The following is a 23031-nucleotide window of genomic DNA, read 5'->3' as shown; positions in this document are numbered from 1 at the left end:
AAGGCCCAGTCAGATCCCCACTCTCTGTGCATAGTGTGCCTGCCTCAGAGTCACTGCCCTGACACTTGTAAGTACTGCAAGAACATGTCTAGGAGGACTCTGAAAGACAGAGAGAAAATCCGGCTACATGGGCTTCAGGAGAGGCAAAGAACATCGTCCTCCTCACTTCCCAGACAGGCAGAAGGCCATTCTCAGGAGAGAATGGCCCGGTCGACGTCGACAGGTAGGAAAGTACCTGTTTGTTCACCGTCGACGTCGTCGCTACCACCGTCTCACCGGCATAGATCGCCGTCGACGGCGACACACCCGACGTCGAAGGAAACGGCGTCGAGGGAACATCAGAGCAGGGGCAGGTCTCCGTCGACGGCAACCCGCCGATCGACGTCGAGCCATCGCCGGCGTGCCCGGTCGCCACCAAAGGCTGTGCGCCCCCCGACGTCAGGACACACGACGTCGAAAACACCACGACGGCACAAGAGACATCCGCCGTCGACCTCCCATCGCTCCATGTCGAGGCACACGATGGTGAGCAGGTCGAGGTCCAAGGATCACCGCTCGACATCAAGGCACTCAACGTCGAGGCACTCGACGTCGAGGCATGAGCAACCGGCTGGGCGCCCTTCGACGTCGAAACAGCCATCGACGTCGACTCAGGTTTTACCTGTACCACAGGGAGCTGAACATCGCCCCACGCCGGACAAGGCGCCATCTCCAGTGGTCTCCATACCGAGCGACTCTTCTCGGTCAAGAGCGGCATCATCTGGGCATGTCTCGCCCATCAATCTATCTCCGAGATGGCTGGAGAGCCTCAACAGACCAGCGGCCTCCCAAGATTCGCAATATTCGCGAATGTATTCACCTACTGCCTCCCTGCCAAGAACGCCATCACCGACAGCCAGGGCAGAACGGGCTCGTTCAGCTCCTCGCCAACCGACCGCGAGGCCTAGACGCTCCGCTACAGCGTCTCGCAGCAGGTCTCGCTCTCAACGAAGATCCAGGTCGCGGTCAAGAAGAAGATCACCCTCTTGGTCTTCATCAGGTTCATCTGTCGGGCGTTACTCACCCACCCTAACAGATTCACCACCTGCTAGAGTCTCACCGGTGGATGACATCACCACATTCAACGAGGTGTTGCTAAGAGGAGCGCAGAAACTCAACATAGAGGTTCCAGAACCATCTACCTCTTCATCGGTCATCTTTGAGACTCTACCACAGAGATCAGCGTCGAAAAAGTTGCTGCCTGTAGTGCCTGGCTTGTTGCAGCCAACCATGGACACTTTTCTGGCCCCAGCCTCGCTTAAGTCTGCCCCGGCTAGAATTCTCAAGAAATACAAGGCTCCAGAACAAGACCCTTTATTCCTTAGAAAGGATCCGCCACCGGACTCGGTTATCATAGCTGCCGCCCGAAAGACCCACTCGGTGGCATCTTCATCCACGGTGCCCCCGGATAAAGAGAGCAGGCATCTAGACTCTCTAGGGAGAAAGATATGTGGGACGGCGGCTTCAGCAATGAAGGTCTCCAGTGCGTCTGCGCTCCTGGGCAGGTATGATCGTTCTCTGTGGGACTCCCTCAGTAGATTTACAGAAAAATTGCCCAGAGAAGACAGACAAGATTTCCAGGAGATACTACAAGAAGGAAGCCTGGTATCCAACCAGGTTATCAGCGCGGCAGCAGATGGGGCGGATTTGGCTGCTCATGGGTACGCACATGGTATCTGTGCGAGGAGATCTTCCTGGCTGAGGCTCACTGGCTTGAAACAGGAAGCACAACAACGCATCCTGAATCTCCCATTTGCCGGGAACTCTCTATTCGGTGCCCAGGCAGACGAGGAGATGGCCCGCATGAAGACCGAGGTGGATACCATGAAGGCGGTGGACCTCGAAAGAAAGAAAGATTTCAGGCGGAGGTACAGGCCGTATGACAGACGCCCTTTCCAGCAGAGGGTTCAAACCCCTCATTGGTCGCAAAGGTCACAGCAACGACAGGGACGCCCTCTTTTTCAACAGAGAAACACAAGGGAGCGAGGGTCAAGTAGACCTCAACAGTCCACTCCGAAAGCACCCACCAAGCAATGAAATCTCACTTCCCTCGACACTGTACACCACTCCGGTGGGGGGAAGTATTACGACTTATCTTCACGAGTGGCACTCTATCACAAGAGACAAATGGGTGCTCAATATTGTCGAACATGGCTATTCTTTTCTTTTCAAACAACCTCCACCACGCTTGCCACCAACCAAAGACAATCCATCTCATCTCAGCTTGCTACGCAAGGAGGCTCTCGCCCTCCTAAAAAAGAATGCCATAGAAAAGGTTCCACCTGCACACAGAGGACAGGGGGTCTACTCCTGTTACTTTCTAGTGGCAAAGAAGGGTCGAGAGGGCGTTTTCAGGCCAATTCTGGACCTACGGCTGCTGAACAAATTCATTAGGAAGCAGAAGTTCAGAATGCTAGCGCTTCACCAGATTTTCCCTCAACTGCATCAGGGAGATTGGATGTGCTCCATCGACCTGCAGGATGCGTACTTTCACATCCCAATAGCTCTCAAACATCGAAAATTCCTGCGCTTCCGAGTAGCGTTACAGCATTACCAGTTCAGAGTTCTACCCTTTGGCCTGAAATCTGCCCCAAGAGTTTTCTCGAAATGTATGGCAGTGGTGGCGGCACATCTCCGAAGACAAAGGATATACATATATCCATACCTAGACGACTGGCTACTAAAGGCTTCTACTCCGGAGCAGGCGAGAAGCCATCGGGACATTGTACTAGGAGTTTGCGAAGCTCTAGGTCTTCAGGTCAATTACCAGAAGTCAACCTTGATTCCAACGCAGAATCTTCACTACCTAGGAGCTATCATAAACACAGAACTCCAAAAAGTGTATCCTTCGGAGGAACGACTATCCTCAATAGACAGGAAGTGCCAGGACCTGTTGAGAGCCAGCGCACCTACGGCACGTCAGGTGACATCACTGCTGGGCTCCATGGCATCGTGCATTTTTATTGTCCCAAATGCCAGACTCCACATGAGACCCCTCCAAGAGGCATTGGAGACCAACTGGAGCCAAAGAACAGGTCGCTGGGAGGACACGGTGCGGCTACCGGCGGTAGCACTTCAGTCATTGAAATGGTGGATGCACAGACCTCACCTGGCAGTGGGTGCTCCGTTTCACCAGGTGCTTTCATCCGACACCCTAGTAACGGATGCATCTCTTCAGGGATGGGGGGCTCATCTGGGTCCTTTTCAAGCGCAGGGTCTGTGGTCAGACAAGGAAAAGCAGTACCACATCAATCTGCTAGAACTCAGAGCGGTCCATCTGGCTCTCAAGTCTTTCATACCGCTAATTCAGGGGAAAACTCTCTTGATACAGACGGACAATACAACCACGATGTATTACTTGAACAAACAAGGGGGAACGAGGTCCCTAACCCTATCGCGAGAGTCCCAAGCAATATGGCATTGGCTCCTGGCCAGAGGAATGTCAATTACAGCAGTTCACCTGCCAGGTCAGCAGAACGTGGAAGCAGACTTTCTAAGCAGACACCTGGAGGACGTTCACGATTGGATCCTACACGGCGAAGTCGCAGAATACATCTTCGCGCAATGGGGTCGGCCTCAACTGGATCTCTTCGCAGACGAAGTAAACAAGAAATGCCCAGACTTCGCATCCAGGTTCTACCGTCCGGGATCTCGAGGGAATGCCCTGTTGGTCGACTGGTCAGGGATATATCTTTACGCTTTTCCGCCGATTCCCCTCATTCCGGCAGTGATCAGCAAACTTTACAGATCCAGGACCAGAATGATTCTTATAGCGCCACAATGGCCCCGTCAATTCTGGTACACGGATCTCCTCAACCTGTCGGAAAAACCTCACAGGAGGCTGCCGTGCAGACCGGATCTTCTGAGCAGAATGGAGGGCAAGATTCTACATCCCAACCTACCCTCTCTGAGCTTAACAGCATGGCTCCTGAATTCCTGCAGTATGGGCACCTAGGGCTCTCGCAGGAGTGCATGAACATCTTGAAAGAGTCCAAACGGCCTTCCACGCGGCGTTCTTACACTTTTAAGTGGAAGAGATTCTACATATGGTGCTGTCAGCAAGGTCATAATCCCATACGGGCGCAGGAGGATGTCATACTGTCCTATTTGCTTCATCTAGCGAAGTCCGGTCTGCAGGTATCATCGATTAAGGTACATTTGTCTGCTATTACAGCCTATCGCAAGTCACCTTCTCAGGAATCCTTCTTTACAAAACCTGTAGTCAAGGATTTCTTAGAAGGTTTGAAGAAAGTTTTTCCGCCAATTCGGAGGCCTTCTCCTCCATGGGAACTGAACATAGTCCTGGCAAAACTTATGGGCCCTCCTTTCGAGCCTATACATAAGGCCTCTTTACAACACCTTACGTGGAAGACGGCTTTTCTAGTGGCCATTACTTCAGGAGGGTCAGTGAGATCCAGGCCTTGTCTTCAAAAGAACCGTACACGAAGACAAAGGATATACATATATCCATGGCAATAGAGTGGTTCTACGAACTCACCCATCTTTCCTTCCGAAGGTGGTGTCCGAATTCCATATTAATCAGACCATATCTTTACCGACGTTCTTTCCCAATCCGGAGACTCCGGCAGAGAAAGCATTGCACTCATTAGACTTGAAAAGAGTGCTGAAATTTTATCTGGACAAGACAAAATCGATTAGACACTCTAACCGCTTGTTTGTAAACTATGGTCATTTAAGGACAGGAGAGGTAGCATCTAAGCGAACAATATCAAGATGGATAGTTTCTTGTATTGTTAATACTTACCAGCTAGCTAATAAACAATTACTAGCGCGGCCTAGAGCGCATTCCACAAGGGGTAAAGCGGCTACTGCTGCTCTCCTTAACAATGTTCCGATATCTGAGATTTGTAAGGCTGCTACATGGAAGTCTGTCCATACGTTTACAAGACATTATTGTTTAGACTCAGATGCAAGAGCGGATGCCCAAGTGGGGCAGGCCTCTCTAAGAAATCTATTCCTGCACTTCTATCGGACAGTCCGCTGGGTTTAGGGATGGGCTTGCTAATCTATTCAATGTTTATGACTATTGATGAGGATCCCCTGGAAGAGAAGGATAAGTTACTTACCTGTAAATCCTAGTTCTCTTCCAGGAGTATCCTCATCAAAGTCATAAACAACCCACCCTCCTCCCCGGACGCACGTCTCCTAGAAGTGCAGGACAGTCTGTGTTTTGAATCAGTTATACAAATTGTCACCGTAAAAAGAACTGACCTAACTGTGAACCAACTGTCACCTTTCCTTCACCCCTGAGGCATGGTGGAATACTGGAGGTGCTCAGGGTCTTAAAGGCACGGTGCCAAAGTTTTTATGGTTCTCCTGTGTTAACCTGCATGCAGCCTATTGGCTAAGAATGCTTCATTGTTTTTAAATGCAGTTTTTTCTATTTTTTCTCTAGAGTTTGCTACTGCTTACTTCCCTAAGCCTAGTTTTAGGAGCTTGGGTACATATTTATGCTCTATTGTAGTATTTAATATAAAAACAAAATTAAAAAAAACTTCATAGAAATAAAGCATTTTAGCCTGTTTTTAACATGATAGCCTGCATGACTGTTTGTTACACATGTATAATATGTGTATATTTTATATATGCTCCGGGGTCCCCGCACAAGGGCGGGAATATTCAATGTTTATGACTTTGATGAGGATACCCCTTGAAGAGAACTAGGATTTACAGGTAAGTAACTTATCCATATTGTGCTATATGATATAAGTGGTATAGTAGGAGCTTTGCATGTCTCCTAGTTCATCCTAAGCTGCTTTGCCATAGCTACCTTCTACCAGCCTAAGCTGCTAGAAACACCTCTATTCTACTAATAAGGGATAACTGGACCTGGCACAGGGTATAAGTACCACAAGGTACCCACTATAAGCCAGGACAGCATCCTACATTGGTGGTGCAGCGGTGGGATGTGTACTTGTAACTGCTTTACCACTTTGTCATTTGGTGCTTTTCATAAGAAAGTCTTATACCAAATAGTTCAGTATATGTACATTTAACTAAAACAGTTTACTTTTCTGCTCCAAAACTTTTTATTGAGTTTCAGAAAAGTTTTTAAAACTTCTAAAAGTTTTCCAAAAGTTTGAAAAAGTTTTTTCTCTGTGCTTTCTAAAGTTCTAAAACCTTTTCTCTCACTGTCCTTAAACCTTTACTATCATGTCTTCAGTAGAGCCCACTCCCAAAACTGTTAATGCAACATATGAGAGTTTGAGCTATAAAAGTTTGACCGCGGTCAAAAGACCGCGGCGGTCATTCTGGGTTTCGCACTGGGCTGGCGGGCGACCGCCGAAAGTCCGCCCGCCAGCCCAGCGGGAAACACCCTTCCCACGAGGACGCCGGCTCAGAATGGAGCCGGCGGAGTGGGAAGGTGCGACGGGTGCAGTTGCACCCGTCGCGAATTTCAGTGTCTGCAAAGCAGACACTGAAATTCTTCGTGGGGCCCTCTTACGGGGGCCCCTGCAGTGCCCATGCCATTGGCATGGGCACTGCAGGGGCCCCCAGGGGCCCCGCGGCACCCCCTACCGCCATCCTGTTCCTGGCGGGAGACCCGCCAGGAACAGGATGGCGGTAGGGGGTGTCAGAATCCCCATCGCGGCGGTCATTCTGGGTTTCGCACTGGGCTGGCGGGCGACCGCCGAAAGTCCGCCCGCCAGCCCAGCGGGAAACACCCTTCCCACGAGGACGCCGGCTCAGAATGGAGCCGGCGGAGTGGGAAGGTGCGACGGGTGCAGTTGCACCCGTCGCGAATTTCAGTGTCTGCAAAGCAGACACTGAAATTCTTCGTGGGGCCCTCTTACGGGGGCCCCTGCAGTGCCCATGCCATTGGCATGGGCACTGCAGGGGCCCCCAGGGGCCCCGCGGCACCCCCTACCGCCATCCTGTTCCTGGCGGGAGACCCGCCAGGAACAGGATGGCGGTAGGGGGTGTCAGAATCCCCATGGCGGCGGAGCGCGCTCCGCCGCCATGGAGGATTCTCAAGGGCAGCGGGAAGTCAGCGGTACACCGCCAACTTTCCGTTTCTGGCCGCGGCTGAACCGCAGTAATTACCGCCAGGGACAGAATGACCCCCTTTGTCTTTAACATGCTCATTGAAGAACCAGTCTGGCCCATCTCAGGAAAGGGTAGAAAAAGGGGAGGCTTCCCAGTCGGACTCAGAGGAGTTCCCTGAAGATGCTGGGGGGGGGGGTTCTTACAAAGTCCTGCCCCCTAGCAGGTCACCTAGTGACACTGGTAATGTTAGAGGGGTCCCATACCAGTAGGGCATCTTACACTCCAAGAGGCCAGGTTACTAGGGTCCAGACAGTTAGGGACAGGTCTCCCTCTGAAAATTCCCACATTTCCTCTGTGTCCAAACATTCCCAACCCTCCCACCCTGAGGATAACCTAATGGAAAGGGAACTCAGAAAGCTGAGGATGGAAGAGACCAGACCTTAGTCAGGGAATCCCTAGACATATAGAGGGAAAGACAGAGGTTGGGGTGTGTTCCCCATGGTGGCAGCAGCAGTGTTTCAGATAGTAATCCTGTTAGAGAGCAAGATTCCAGAAACCTGCATAAGATAGTCCCCCTTACAAGGAGGGGGATGACATTAACAAGTGGTGTGCTGCACTTGAGAGGGCCTGTATGGTACAGTTGGTCCCTCAAAGGCAGTGGGCTGCTATCTTGTGGCTATCTTTCACTGGAAAGGGTAGGGATAGGCTCCTTACTGTCAGAGAAAGTGATGCCAATAATTACAAAGTTTTGAAAGATACACTCTTGGATGGATTTGGCTTAACCACTGAACAATACAGGATTAAGTTCAGAGACACCAGAAAAGAGTCTTCTCAAGACTGGACAGATTTTGTAGACTGTTCAGTGAAGGCCTTGGAAGGGTGGTTGCATGGCAGTAAAGTTTCTGACTATGAAAGCCTGTATAATCTTATTCTGAGAGAGCATATTCTTAACAATTGTGTGTCTGACTTGTTGTACCAGTACCTAGTGGACTCTGATCTGACCTCTCCCCAAGAATTGGGAAGGAAGGCAGACAAATGGGTCAGAACAAGAGTGAACAGAAAAGTTCATACAGGAGGTGACAAGAATGGCAAGAAGAAAGATGGTGAGAAATCCCAGGATAAGCATGGGGACAAGGGTAATACTAAAGATCCTTCTTCAAATCCTAAACACTCTTCAGAGGGTGGGGATAAATTAACTTCTTCCTCTTCTTCACAACCCACACACATTAAAAAGCCTTGGTGCTTTGTGTGTAAAATTAAAGGCCATAGGCCAGGGGATAAGTCCTGCCCAGGTAAACCCCCTGAGCCTACCACCACTAATACATCAAACTCTAGTGCCCCTAGCAGTAGTGGTAATAGTGGTGGGACTGCTGGAAACAGTCAAAATAGGGGAGTAGTTGGGTTCACTTATGGGTCCATCATAGAAACTGGGGTAATCAGTCCCAAGACAATTTCTGTCACACCCAGTGGCACTGGCCTTGCCACACTGGCTGCTTGTCCCCTTACAGTGGATAAGTACAGGTAGACAGTTTCAATAAATGGTGTTGAGGCTCAGCCCTACTGGGACACAGGTGCCAGTATCACTTTGGTCCCCTTCCTTTTCAGGTCCTCAGGTCCAGGAATCCGTCTTCAGTGTTTTGCTGGTGCTTGTGGTAATGTGTGTTGCAGAAAAGATCTTGAAGATAATAATCTCACTGCACACTTGCAACACTACCAAGATCAGATATAGTGAAATGAATATATGCCAGAGATTCCAATCCAGCAAGGTGTCAAACAAGGGTGTGTTCTTGCACCAACCCTCTTTCTTTGCTATATAAATCAAGTTGTTCAAATACTGAAGGATTTAAACCTTGATGTGCTGAAACTATCCAACAAGAGCATACCAACATTGCTCTTTGCAAACGATGCAGTGTTATTGGCAAGAACAGATTTATTGATGCATCATCTATTGACAGGCTTTGCGTCCTTCTGCGCTAGCAGAAAACCGACGATTAATGCTGGGAAAACAAAATTGATGATTCTTAACCATAAACAGAAGCCGCGAGCCACTTTAAGGTTAACAACAGGCCTTTGGCCCAGGTAACTACTTATGATTACTTCGGTTGCCATGTGGACAGAAAACTAGCTTGGACCTCGCAGGTATACAAAAGTAACATCTCCCTGGCCGAGCAAGCTGGTGCAGTGCTAAGATTTGCAAAATATACTGGCAGCAACTCTGTGAGGTCGGCATTGCTGGCCTGCAAAATGAAAGAAAGGGCAGCTGCGCCCTACGGCGCTAAGATCTGAGGATTCAAAAAGATCCCAGCAATGCAAATAACCAAAAATAATTTCATAAGACGATTGCTTCACCTGGGCCACGGCACGCTGATGGACGTCATAAGGGTAGGTCTGCACATAGGAAAAATCAAAAAACTGCATTGCATTGGCGCTGATAAAATATTGACTCCACGTTTGGTCCACGGAGAAAATTAGCATCATACAGAGCAGCATTAGCAGATATTTTGAAACTACAAAATTATCAAAAGTTGCCATGGTTCATGAATATGTCAAATGCTCTGGTTGCCATTGGCCCAGAAGAACTCTGGCTTCATCCTGAAAAAATTATGAAAGCCAGCTCATCTGTGATCATAAAGGCATTTTGAGCTTATAAAAATTTGATGACTTGCAATCAACACGGCCCCTTGCTAAAACCTTACTTATCATTTAATCAAGAACACAATCCGGCCACTTTTATTGATAATGTTTACCCAGCAGAAAGAAGATCTCTTTATATAAAATTTCGTATGGGTACATTGCCGGTGGCCTCAGTGACTAAAAGGTGGTCGTCAGATCCTTTAGGGGGCCTGATTGCTGCCCCTGTTATTTGGTTGGCCAAGAGATATTAGTGCACTTCATCTTGCTATGCCATTTCACGCTCCATCCCTGCAAGCTGCATCTGCGTCCACTTTTCCAAAAGCAAGGGGTTAGGAAATGCAAGGAGGCTGAAGCTTTGTGTATGCGATCTGATGACAAAGACATTTTGATGACTGTTTCCGCATACATTTTGGGGGCATGGAAATTAAGAGCATATATACATCAAATGACTTTAGCAGTAACACAATAATTGCCATGGCACCATAGTAACAGTGCATTATTGTCTCTTGAGCTGGACATACCATCTGGCTAAGCGTTGCGGGAAGTAGTGTTCTATAAACAGTATTATTAACGATCCTGGTCTTAACGGTGCCACCTGAGTTCTTAAGTTAAGAAGCAACTTACTGTTAGTATGGGAGAATCAGTACTGAATGGGGAAGGTGCCCTAGGCCGGTAGTTTCTTGGAAGCTTCCTTTATATGTGTCCCCTTTGGATCAGTCTTCGGATTGTCATGTCATACTCCTTAAGCTAGTATTTTCTAGACTGCAGGTCACCTTGTTTGTTTCATATTCTCTTGCAAGATTCACATATAACCACTTTGGAAATCCTTAATAATGACCCTAGAACTATTAAATTTGTTATAGGCTGATTAGAGCACCATGTGATAAGGTAACTGAATGAATTGGAATATGATTTTCTTAGTGTTGCTATGTTATGTACTCTAAGTTCTGCACCTCTCAGAGTGTAGATCTTTTCTTTCTTTTATTTACTACTTTTATTTACATCCTTTGCAAGATTTGCACATAATTATCTTGGAAATATTGATTACAAGATCTAACCAAATGAATTGACCATTAAATAAATTGTATGGGGCTACTGACAAAATAGTTCTACTATCAATTTGAGGCTATTTTTATGTATTCTGTTTGACTTTTTAATTGCAATTATTCAATTGTTATGGCCGATTAGGCTGAAACAATAAACAATTGATTTGAGTTGCAGATACAGGCCCTACTCTGAGTCGCAGTCATGCCACTCACTCTTTTACACACACTTGACCAATATGCTCCCCCTAGTGAGCACACTTCAATTGACAGCTCACTAACAGATGTATTTGAGCAAGTGACCACTAGTCTGGTGGTTGGAGTGAGAGAAGCAGAGCCTGCTAGGAGTTGCAGTTAGTTAACTCTCTCTAATACACACACTTCACGAATGACTACCCTCCCAGGTGGGTACACTTCAATTGGGAGTTCACAAACAAGGGTCTTTGGAGAAGAGAACACCATGCTGGCTGAGTGGAGTAACAGTAACAATGCCTCCTGGCCTTAGCGGTCATCAGTCCCAGTACTACAAACCCTATACAAATGGAATCCTCCCAGATGAGTACACTTCAGTGGAGAGTTCACAAACAAGGCTGTTTGGAAAAGGAAACACTGGTCTGGTGTTTGGAGTTGTAGAACAGTGCCTGCTGGGAGGTATGTCCTGTCAGTCCCTGTACTACACACACTATACACAGATGTTGATCCCGCAGGTGAATCTCCTTCAATTATGAGATGCCAGACAAGGGTCTTTGGACAGGTGGCACTTGGCTGGTGAGTGGAGTTACAAGTACAGGTCCTCCTGGGAGTTGCAGTCATGTAACTCCCTGTACTACACACAGTATACAAAAGTAATCCTCCCAGATGAGTAAACGTCCTTTGAAAGTTAACGAAATAAGGGTATTTGGACAAGTGTATACTAGGCTTGTGTTTGGAGTTGGAGAGACATAGCTTCCTGGCCTTGGCAGTCATGTCACTCCCTCTACTTCATACACTTGGTAAATGCCATCCTCCCAGGTGAGTACACTTCATATGTGATTTCCCAACCATGTGTGTCTGGAGAAGTGAACACTGGACTGACTGTAAGAGAGCCTCCTGTGAGTTGCAGTTATGTAGATGTCTGTACTACTCACACTATACAGATGTTTTCCTCCAAGCTGAGTAAACCTCAATATATTGTTGAGACACAGGTGTCTATTGAAGTGAGAACACTGGTCTGTTGTTTGGAGTTGAAGGAACAGTGCCTCCTGGGAGTTGCAGTCCTTTCACTCTCACTACTCCCCGTTATTAGACAGATGTTATCTCCCCAGGTGAGTAAACTTCATTTGGGAATTGACATTCAGTGGTCTTTGGACGAGTGACCACTGTGCTGGTGTTTGGAGTTACAACTACAGTGTCTGCTGTGAGTTGCAGCCATGTCACTCACTCTAGTACATACACTTGACCAATTTTCTCCTCTTAGTGAGCACATTACAATTGCTAGTTCACTAACAGATATCATTAAGCAAGTGACCACTGGTCTGGTGGTTTGGGTGACAGTAACAGGGCCTGCTGGGAGTTACAGTCATCAGTCCCTGTACTACACACACTCTACAAATGTTACCCATCCAGGTGTGTTTACTTCAATTGTGGGTTCACAATTAGGAGTATTTGGAGACGAGAACACTGTGCTAGTGTTTGGCGTCATTATGACAGTGCCTGCTGGAGTTGTAGTCCAGTCCCTGTACTACACACACTATACACTGAATTTGTTCCCCCAGGTGACTTTACTTCAATTGTGAGATGCCAGACACAGGTCTTTGGACAGGTGGACACCTGGATAGTGAGTTGAATAATAGTGAATGTGGCAAAAGATGAGCAGTGAGCATGCATGACATTTTGGTGACATTATTATTGTTGTGACTTACCCTACTCCACTCCCTCATGTATTCCTGTCATGCCCGCAGGATGACCAAGACCTTCTCCTCCCAGGAAGTGAGTTGTAGTGGAGCACTGGGCGGGCCACCACCAGTCTTCTTGACCTGCAGCTGGTGCCTGTAGACCAGGGAACTGACCTTTCCCCTGAAGACCTTTTCCTGATATCCTCCCTTGTGCGCAGGGTGGTGCCTACAGCATTCACTCTGTCAACTAACCTTTGCCACATTTCCATTTTCCTACTGAGGGTAGTGTGCTGGACTTGGGCTCCAAACAATTGTGGCTCTACTCTTATGATTTCGTCCACCATGACTTTTAACTCCCATTAGTTAAATATGGATTTTTCATAAGTGACATGGTGGTAAAACAAAAAATGTACAGGCGACAGTGACTTACTAAAGCGGGGAAGTGCAAAAGGCTGTGACTGGAAAAAAAATGTGTGTGTGCAAGATGTGGTATGTGATGTACAAAAAGAATGGAAGGGGTGCCTAGTCTAGATTTATTATTTTTATAATGTGCTCAGTCTTGCTGTGTGTTGCAGTGTAAATGCAAAGGATTGTGGTGTGTGAAGGGTTGTGTTTTATAGTGACCTTTGCAGGTGTGTCGAGTGTGGCAATGTTTGTCAGCTGTGTTGTTTTCAAATGCATCCAATGTGCTGTTGTGTATGTCTTTGGTGACTGTGGAACGCCATGGTTCAGACCGCCACTGGCAGACCGCCCCAGGTGGCCGCCAATGCAACTTTGTACTTGTAATACCATCAGTGTTTGGTCACTTTGCTGTCAGCGCTGGAAGTCGTACCACCTATTTCTGATGGATACAACTACCTGTGGATTCCTCACCTCATGAATACTCCCATGGCGCCAGCATTCGACGGAAATCTTCTTACTAGTCTCTGCACGTCGACGAGGACGTCACTGTCTCGCACGCGACGCCGTCTGACGTCATACAGGCAATAAGAGGTCCTCGACGACGTGCGGACGTCAGTTCCCTTTTTTCCGTGCATTCGAAACGGTTATCTTCGAGGGAGCAACTGTTACTCTTGCGGTTACAGTGTATATCTTGCTGCGTACTCTTTCTCTGTGGAAATAATGTCGCAGAGAAAGTCTGGATTTAAGCCTTGTCGTGAGTGTGGAGGCAAGATGTCGGTGACGGATCCTCATTCCGATTGCCTTTGGTGTTTGAGCTCCGACCACGACGTCTCGACTTGTGATTCGTGTCAGCACATGAATCCGAAGGCCATTAAAGAACGCGAGGCGAAGCTGTTTATGGCCAAGTCAAAGGAGAAGCATCACAAGAAAAAGTCTTCTCCAAGACATCGGCGTCATCGAGACTCCCGGCGCCGTAGAGAATCTCGGCGTCATTCAAGGGAGGCTCGTTCCAGGTCTCCGGATCGGCGCCGGAGGACATGGGAGGTCAGCCCCACGGTGACGCCGCATCCTTCGACGCCGTTGCTCTCTCCGACGTCTCCAACTTCGCCTGGACAGGCGTCGGTGATTGAGGTATTGGAGCCTCAGGTGTTTTCTCCGGCGCAGACGCCGAGGCCGGCGTCGGGGTCGCCTCCGAGTCAGGCACCCCAGTATCCGGCTTTTCCCACCCCTGGAGCCGATAGTTCCGCATTCTTGAATGCGATGTATGCCATCTTCCAACAGATGGCTCCAGGGGGTGCTCCGGCTGGGCCTTTGGCCTTTTCTTTGGGTGATCCTGCGCCTCTTCGGCCGGCACCCTTTATGCCCTTTCTCCCGTTTGGGAACGTGGGCTCGGCGCCAGTGTCGGCGCCGGTGGCCGCTCCGATGGCTTCGGAGGGATTGGCCCCAGGGATTTCCATCCCGTCGACGTCGAGATTTCGGCCTGTGACTCCGGTGGGTCCATCCGTTCCATCTGCTCTTCAGTCGGCGCCGAAGTTACCTGTGGCGCCGGATGCGGCGTCGGTGGCTTCGGAAGATCGGCGCCGATCTCCGACTTCGGCGGAGGTGTTGTCGACTCCGCGGATTGAGCAACGACTGCATTCAAGGAGGCGTGCTCTCCGGGTACTAGAGGAGCAGGAGTACCAACGAGCCCTAGAGGAAGGAGAGCTAGAGGACTCGGGTGATGGGCTGCGTGGACTGGAGTCGGCCAGTGGGCTGGACACTTCCCCTGAGTGGGACCTTTCGTCCCCGGGGGAATATACTGAGGAAGCTGCTTCCTTTCATACAGTGGTACGGAAGGCAGCTAGTTTTTTGGACCTGCCTTTGCCGGTGGTGGAGGCGAAACAAAATCTTTTGACAGAGGTGTTGCATCCGGCCTCAGCCGCGGCGGAGCCTCTATTACCTTTTAATGACGCTCTGCTGGATCCGGTTTTAGAGGTGTGGAAGAAGCCGGCATCTTCCCCAGCAGTTCACAGAGCCGTGGCCAGGAGGTATCGGACGGCTCCAACTGATCCTGGTTTCCTATCTAGGCACCCTACGCCGGAGAGCTTGGTTGTGCAGGCCTCCTGTTCGTCCAAATCAGAGACTCAAAAAAGCTAGAGGCGCAGTCGAAGAAGATTTTTTCGTCCTGCAGTCTGGCGTTAAAAGCCACTAATGCGACCTGTATCCTGGGGAGGTATATTCATGCTCTGATGGATGACATCTCCTCTTCGTTTACAGAGCTTCCCCAGGGTCTTTTGGATCTTGTCTCTGATGCCCAGGCTGCTGCGACCCAAATTATCCAGACGGGACTGGATACCACCGACTCGGTAGCCAGAGCAATGGGCACAACTGTGGTGGAAAGGAGACAGGCCTGGCTACGTAACTCGGGCTTTTCGGCAGATGTACAGTCCACATTGTTGGATCTCCCGTTTGATGGGGACAAACTGTTTGGGGCTAAGGCTGATTCGGCCTTGGAACGTTTTAAGGAGAGCAGGGCCACGGCTAAGTCGTTGGGACTCCAAGCTCCTTCTTCCACGGCCTCTTCCAGACTCTTCAGGAGGTTTCGTGGATTTGGGCGTGGCTCTTCCTCCTCTTCCTTTCGGGGAAGATATCAGCAACCTGCCTCTTCCCACCCCTATAGATCTTTTAGGGGGAGGGGTAGGGTCCGCACCAGGGGAGCCTCTCAGCAGCACTCTGCCTCTTCCTCATCCTCTGCCGGGGTGCAGCAGGGGAAGCAGCCTTAGGCTTCCACCATTTCCCACTCACTCCTCTCCTGTAGGGGGAAGATTACAGCATTTTCTCACCAAATGGGAGACTGTTACGTCGGACACTTGGGTTCTCAGTGTTGTGGGAAAAGGCTACACCCTTCCCTTTCGGGAGTTTCCGCCCCTCATCCCGCCCCGCCCTTCGTATTGTTCACAAGAACACCTCCTGTTGCTAGAACAGGAGGTGGAAGTCCTCCTTTTAAAGGGCGCGGTGGAGTTGGTCCCGGAGCAGGAAAGGGGTCAAGGAGTTTACTCAAGGTATTTCCTGATTCCCAAGAAGGATGGTCGTTTGAGACCAATTCTGGACCTGAGGATCTTGAATTGGTTCCTCAAGCAGGAAAAGTTCAAGATGCTGACCCTAGCACAGGTGCTTTTGGCGTTGAACATGGAAGACTGGATGGTGTCTGTCGACTTGCAGGATGCTTACTTTCATATCCCGATACTCAAGTCACACAGGAAGTATCTCCGGTTTGTGGTGGGATCGCAACACTACCAGTTTGCGGTCCTTCCGTTTGGTCTTACTTCAGCACCTCGAGTCTTCACGAAGGTGATGTCGGTGGTTGCGGCAGAGCTCAGAAGGAAGGGGATAGCAGTATTCCCTTACTTGGACGATTGGTTGATCAAAGCCAAGTCCCCGGAGCTTGTGTTGCGTCATCTGCAGTCAACAACCCAGTTGTTGTTCGACCTGGGCTTTTCGGTGAACGAGCCCAAATCTCACCTGGAGCCCTCTCAGCGCCTCCTGTTCATAGGGGCAGTACTGGATACGACATTGGGTCGGGCCTTTCCTCCGCCTCAGCGGATTCAAGATATTCAGGATTTGGTTCCAATGTTTCGAAATGGAGCGGTAGTTCCAGTCCTCAAGGTCCTTCGTCTGCTCGGTCTTTTTGCCTCCTGCATTCTGTTGGTCACGCATGCTCGCTGGCACATGAGGGCTCTTCAGTGGTGCCTCCGAAGGCAGTGGTCTCAACACAGAGGGGATCTAGAGGGTACTGTCAAGATCTCCAGAGATGCTGCTGTGGATTTGAAGTGGTGGATTGCAAGCAACAATCTTTCACAAGGAAAGCCGTTCCAGCAGTCGCCACCAGTGGCCACAGTCATAACGGATGCTTCCACTCTAGGGTGGGGAGCTCATCTGGGGGATCTGGAGATCAAAGGTCTTTGGTCTCCAGAGGAACAGATTTTTCACATCAATCTGTTAGAGTTACGGGCTGTACGTCTGGCTCTCAAGGCCTTCCTCCCTTCCCTTCGTGGTCAGTCGGTACAGGTCCTAACGGACAATACTACCACGATGTGGTACATAAACAAGCAGGGAGGAGTGGGGTCGTACCTTCTCTGCAGAGAAGCTCTTCGACTATGGTCCTGGGCAAAGGACCATCGGATTTGCTTGATAGCAAACCATCTGGCCGGAGTCTTGAACGTGCGTGCGGACAGTCTCAGTCGCCACTTCTCGGCAGACCACGAGTGGCGTCTCCATCCAGATCAAGTCCGTTTAATCTTCCAGAAGTGGGGGTTTCCTCGGGTAGATCTGTTCGCCACTCGAGAGAACGCGCATTGTCCGTTGTTCTGCAGCCTTCAGTATCCGATGCAGGAAGCGTTGGGGGACGCGTTTCAAATGACCTGGTGCGGCCAGTTGCTTTACGCGTTTCCTCCCATACCCTTGATTCCTCGAGTATTGAGGAAGATTCGCCAAGACCGGGCTCTAGTAATCTTAATAGCTCCGGATTGGCCAAGGAGGGTGTGGTACTCCGACCTTCTCCAACTCTCAACGTGCCCGCCGCTCCGTCTCCCTTTCAGGGCAGACCTCCTCTCGCAGTCGCAGGGGCAGGTTCTACACCCCAACCTCCAGAGTCTGCACCTACATGCCTGGAGATTGAACGGGGCAACCTGAGTTCCTTCTCTCTCCCGCCTGAGGTAGTGGATGTTATATTAGCGGCCAGGCGACACTCCACTAAATCTATCTACGCTAATAGGTGGGCTAAATTTGTTGCGTGGTGTGGAGAGAGGCAGATTGATCCTTTACATGCTCATCTATCGGACGTTTTGTCTTTTGCTCTATCTCTGGCGCAGAAAGGTTGTGCAGTGGCTACCATTAAAGGTTATTTATCGGCCTTGTCAGCCTTCATATGTCTTCCAGACCAACCATCTTTATTTAAATCCCCTATTGTTATCAGATTCTTGAAAGGTCTTCTAAATCAATATCCTCCAAAGCCATTCGTTATGCCGCAATGGGATTTGTCCTTAGTCCTGACTTTCCTTATGGGGTCCCCTTTTGAACCTATGCATTCTTGCCCCTTGAGGTATTTGGTTTTAAAAACAGTCTTCCTGATAGCTATAACATCAGCAAGGAGAGTGAGTGAGTTGCAGGCCTTATCAGTAAAACCCCCTTATACAACTTTTTATGGGGATAAGGTGGTGTTGAGGACCAAGGCTGCTTTCCTCCCGAAGGTTGTTTCACCCTTCCATTTGGCTCAGGCAATTACTTTGTCCACGTTCTATCCTCCGCCTCATCCTTCCAAAGAGGAAGAAAGACTGCACCGTCTGGACCCAAAGAGAGCGTTGAGCTTCTTTATCGATAGAACAAAGGATTTCAGGCTGGAGGATCAGCTGTTTATTGGATACGTGGGCAAGAGGAGAGGAAAGGCAGTCCACAAGAGAACACTATCCAGGTGGGTTGTTCTTTGCATTAAAATATGTTACTCTTTGGCAAAGAAGGATCCTCCTGAGGGCATTAGAGCTCATTCCACCAGAGCTAAGTCGGCCACTTCGGCCTTAGCCAGAGGTGTTCCTGTGGTCGACATCTGCAAGGCCGCAACTTGGTCGTCCCTTCACACTTTTGCAAAACATTACTGTTTAGATTCTGAGGTTAGAAGGGACGGCCATTTTGCACGGTCAGTGCTGCAGGATTTCTTGGTTTGACCATTTAGGCACCCACCGCCGGGCGTGGTACTGCTTTGGGACTCTATTCATGAGGTGAGGAATCCACAGGTAGTTGTATCCATCAGAAGAACGAGTTACTTACCTTCGGTAACGACTTTTCTGGTGGATACATTAGCTACCTGTGGATTCCTCACGGTCCCACCGCCTCCCCGTTGCCTTTATGGTCTTGCCAAGTAATCCTTGAGTGCGCTCCTCTTGGTCTTTGAGGGTGCAATAGATGTATATATATAATATATTTATATATATATAGGTATATGTGTATATATCTTTATGTATATACTTGGTGTGTGTATATATTTTTAAAAGAGAGAGTTTTATATATATATATATATATATGTACATAAAAAGATTTACAGTTATTCATACAATGTGGTGTATTTTTACAATATAATGGATGTTGCTTTGTTCTTTCATTGCATTGCCTGGTTGTTCTCATGCACGTAAAAAATGATTGGTACTGACGTCCGCACGTCGTCGAGGACCTCTTATTGCCTGTATGACGTCAGACGGCGTCGCGTGCGAGACAGTGACGTCCTCGTCGACGTGCAGAGACTAGTAAGAAGATTTCCGTCGAATGCTGGCGCCATGGGAGTATTCATGAGGTGAGGAATCCACAGGTAGCTAATGTATCCACCAGAAAAGTCGTTACCGAAGGTAAGTAACTCGTTCTTCCGGCCCTCCGCGCCACTGCCAGTCTTTTTTTAGTTGGCAGTCGGCGGTCCTTCCTGTGTTACTCGTATTAGGGCAGTCTGGAAGACCTCCAAGATGGCGGTCTTTTTGGGAACTGCCAACATGGTGGTCGGTGGTCTGACCGACAAATCTCATAATGAGGCCCTAAGTCTGAATGCAGAAATCTTCACAGTGGCATAGACCCAAGGTCATCCAACTATGACGCTCTCTCCTTGGAAACCTCCTGCATCCTTGTCCTACTGAACTATACCTTCTCAGAATATTTTCTTCAAGAATCTTTCTAGGTCCGAAAGTAAGCATTGGCCAGGCCCAATCCAGTCTTTGTATCAGAACCACGCTCCATCGCTGTTGGCTTAACGTTCGACACTGACCCAGTCTCACACAACTAGATGTCAACAGTTGGTGCTTTGATCTTTTAGGTGCTAGTTTTCACTAAAAACTTCAAAAATTCATAACTCTGTTTCTACTGATTGTTTTTTATTGTCTTGGTGTCAAATCATCTATCAAAATGTACTCTATTTTCCTACATTAGTATGGGGGTTTTCCTTGTTTTCACTTTTTTACTGCTTGTGTGTTGCATAAATACTTTATACATTGCCTCTAAGTCAAGCCTGACTGCTTTTTGCGCCAAGCTACCCACGGTTAAGCACAGCTTAAATTAGAGACTTTTTGTATTTTACCCTGCAAAGAATTGTAGCTGCTGCTTGACCAGAGCTCACACAGCAGTCAGCCAACTACCCAATTTCTCATAATTTCAATGTCATGCTAGCAAACATACAGGGGGGAGTGGCCAAGATGGTGACCGCGACGGATGCCTGATACATAGGCTCCGTCTTGGTCACACCTAATATCCTGATCGGCGCCTCCGGTGTCGCTGCGGAGTGGCGGACGCTGCCTCTCCGAGCTTCGCGGTCCAGGCGGCGCTTTGAAGGGGAGCATCGAAGGAGCTGAGCGGTGTTTAGGGGCTCATGCGAGGCCTCCGTGTCGTGGGATCCCCGCCCCTCGCGTTGTGGAGGGAGACGAAGTGCGGACCCGTTCAACTACCGGAGCCCGGGCTGGCGTGCCCCCACGAGACACCTGGGGGGAGTGATGAGTGAGGAGGGGGTTTTTGCGGGGGGCCAACGGAATTTCTTTTACCGGCCCCCTCTGATGGATCGTTGCTCCCTCCTCTCTCCCCCCCCACACGATAATTCGACGGCCGGACGCACTCTGGAAAACAGTCCATACTGGACTGACTAACCTGGGAGGCCGGTGAGGGATTCTTGGTGGCACTGGAGCTGGCTGTTGACTGAGGAGGGGCATCCCGGTGCGGGTCTGCCCCTCCGGAGTGCGCGATCCCTGCAGCACTTTGAAGGGGAGCGCCAGGGGAGCTGAACGGCTTCTGGAGGCTCGCGGATCACGCGAGGCCTCCACACAGTGAGATCCCCAGCCCCCCGCGTGATGGAGAAAGATGGAAAGTGGGCCAAACTGACTGCCGGCGTTCGGGCTGAAGAGCCCCTGCGTGATACCCGGAGGTGGGTGGTGTGTGGAGAGGGGATTTTAGGGGGGGCCGTCACTACTATACCGGGCCCCCCTCAGAGAATTATTTGCTTCCTTCTCTCCCCCTCCCCTCCCTCCCTCCCCTACAGCAGCACATTATCCGCGCACGACTTCAGGAGGAGCTGTGCGCCCTTTTGAAATTAATTGATACCGACTGGCATGCCAACGAAGGATCCTTAATAGCACTTGGGCTGGCCAAAGACCATAGGAAGGCCTCCCAGTGCAAACTTGCATACTAAAACTAGTTTTCAATATCAAAAGGGCCAGGCACAATAGGAGGGCGGAATAGCACTGCCATAAGTCACTTATTATGGCCCAAACCACTTAAAGAGGGCCAGCGCTAGGCATGTGGAGCCCCCCCCCATACCCTCCCCGTCCCCGATTTTTTTTTTTTGATTGTGCCAGTACATAACCTGCCGGGGCGGCAAACCTCTGCTCTGGCGACCATTACTGCCATGAGTAAATAGGAGAAGACAGCTCGGGTCAATGTGAGTGCTGCAACAGACCCGAAGAGACTTTGCCTACTGACCACCCAATAGATCTGCGTAGAAAGTGCCTTAATCCAACCCGTGGAAGTGGACCCTCACCCCCCTCCCCTACGACCGCAGTAATCCAGTTAACCAAGCACAGAGGAACACCATAAAACAGGGACTATGGCAGGGAAATCGAAATCTGCTAAAGCCCAAGAACGCTCCGCGCTGGGACAACACCAACTGACCAGCAAACAATGCTCAGCCTGTCCTCTTTAGAATCCACACTACAAGCTCACTCAACTCCATTTGAGAAAATCCTACAGGCAATATTGGACACTAAATCCTCACTAGAAAATAGAATTGACAAAAGTGTCCCAAGACCTCAACCTACTAAGAGTGGATCATCGCAACTTGGTGGAAAGAGTGGGCGGAAGGCACACTGAGTGAACTAAACCCACTAGACAAGAAAATCAAAAGCAGATTCTTCGCTTGGAATCTGAAGTGCAAGTTCTATGGCGCAGGGCGGAGGAGGCAGAGGGCAGATCTCGACACAACAACGTACGCTTCCTGGGGTTCCCTGAAAGATCAGAGGACCAAGACTCTGAATTATTTCTGGAACAATGGTTAATAAACGAAGTCATGCTGGGTAACCCGTCAAAGTTTTTCTCAGTGGAGAGAGCACATAGGATACCGGGGAGACAACTAGCGCCAGGAGCACAGCCTAGGCCACTTATAGCAAGATTTCTGAACTATAGAGATTGAGACGCTATACTAAAACACTTCCGTAATAAAGGCCCCGCCCAGTACGAAGGCTCATCTATTACTGCTTATCCAGATTTCACCCAGGAAGTGCAGAAACAACGTAACTCCTATTTGAGGATCAAGCAACGGCTTAGAGAACACAACATTAAATATGCTTTAATGTTCCCTGCTAAATTACGATTAATATCAAATGACAAAACACATATCTTTCACTCCCCCGAAGATGCGTGGACATGGCTGCAGGCCAAGGGGCTGCACAACCCCGAGAAGGAACGGGAAAGGGGGAGGAATGGACCACACCATCGGATCAAAGGAAAGCCAAGAAACGTTCTAAATCACAATCCTCAGTGAAACAGGCGGCGGCCGAGAGGGCTAAGGTATTGCAAGAGACGTCCTCACACACACAAAACTCCTTCAGTGTATTGCGGTCCAACGTAAGTGACTACACGGACTCTGATTCAATGAGTTCCGACTCAACGCTATTGGAAGCACTGAGAGGCCCGAAGCTTACTCCCAGATCAGCGGATGCACTGTGATGGTGGTTGGAAGGGGGGGTTAAAGAGATCTCATCATTTATTGACTACAGCTGGACTTTCGTATGCTATTGATGTGGAAGCTCAAGCCAATACAATTGAGATATGGATCAAACATGGAAGACACAGGAGTCTTTTTTGGCAAGGGGGATAACCAGAGAAGAAGCCCCATTGTTCTTGATCGCTGCTGGGGCCGGCGAGCCCTGGAGGCATTGACACTCGTAATTATTATTTTTTTCCCTAAATATTTATATCTTGACCAGAGGTGGATACCCCCTATAAGGGTCACTTCCAATTGCTATTATGCCTCCCCA

Source organism: Pleurodeles waltl, chromosome 5 (genome assembly GCF_031143425.1).
Source record: "Pleurodeles waltl isolate 20211129_DDA chromosome 5, aPleWal1.hap1.20221129, whole genome shotgun sequence".
In the NCBI taxonomy this organism is placed as follows: domain Eukaryota; kingdom Metazoa; phylum Chordata; class Amphibia; order Caudata; family Salamandridae; genus Pleurodeles; species Pleurodeles waltl.
This window is presented reverse-complemented; position numbering follows the sequence as displayed.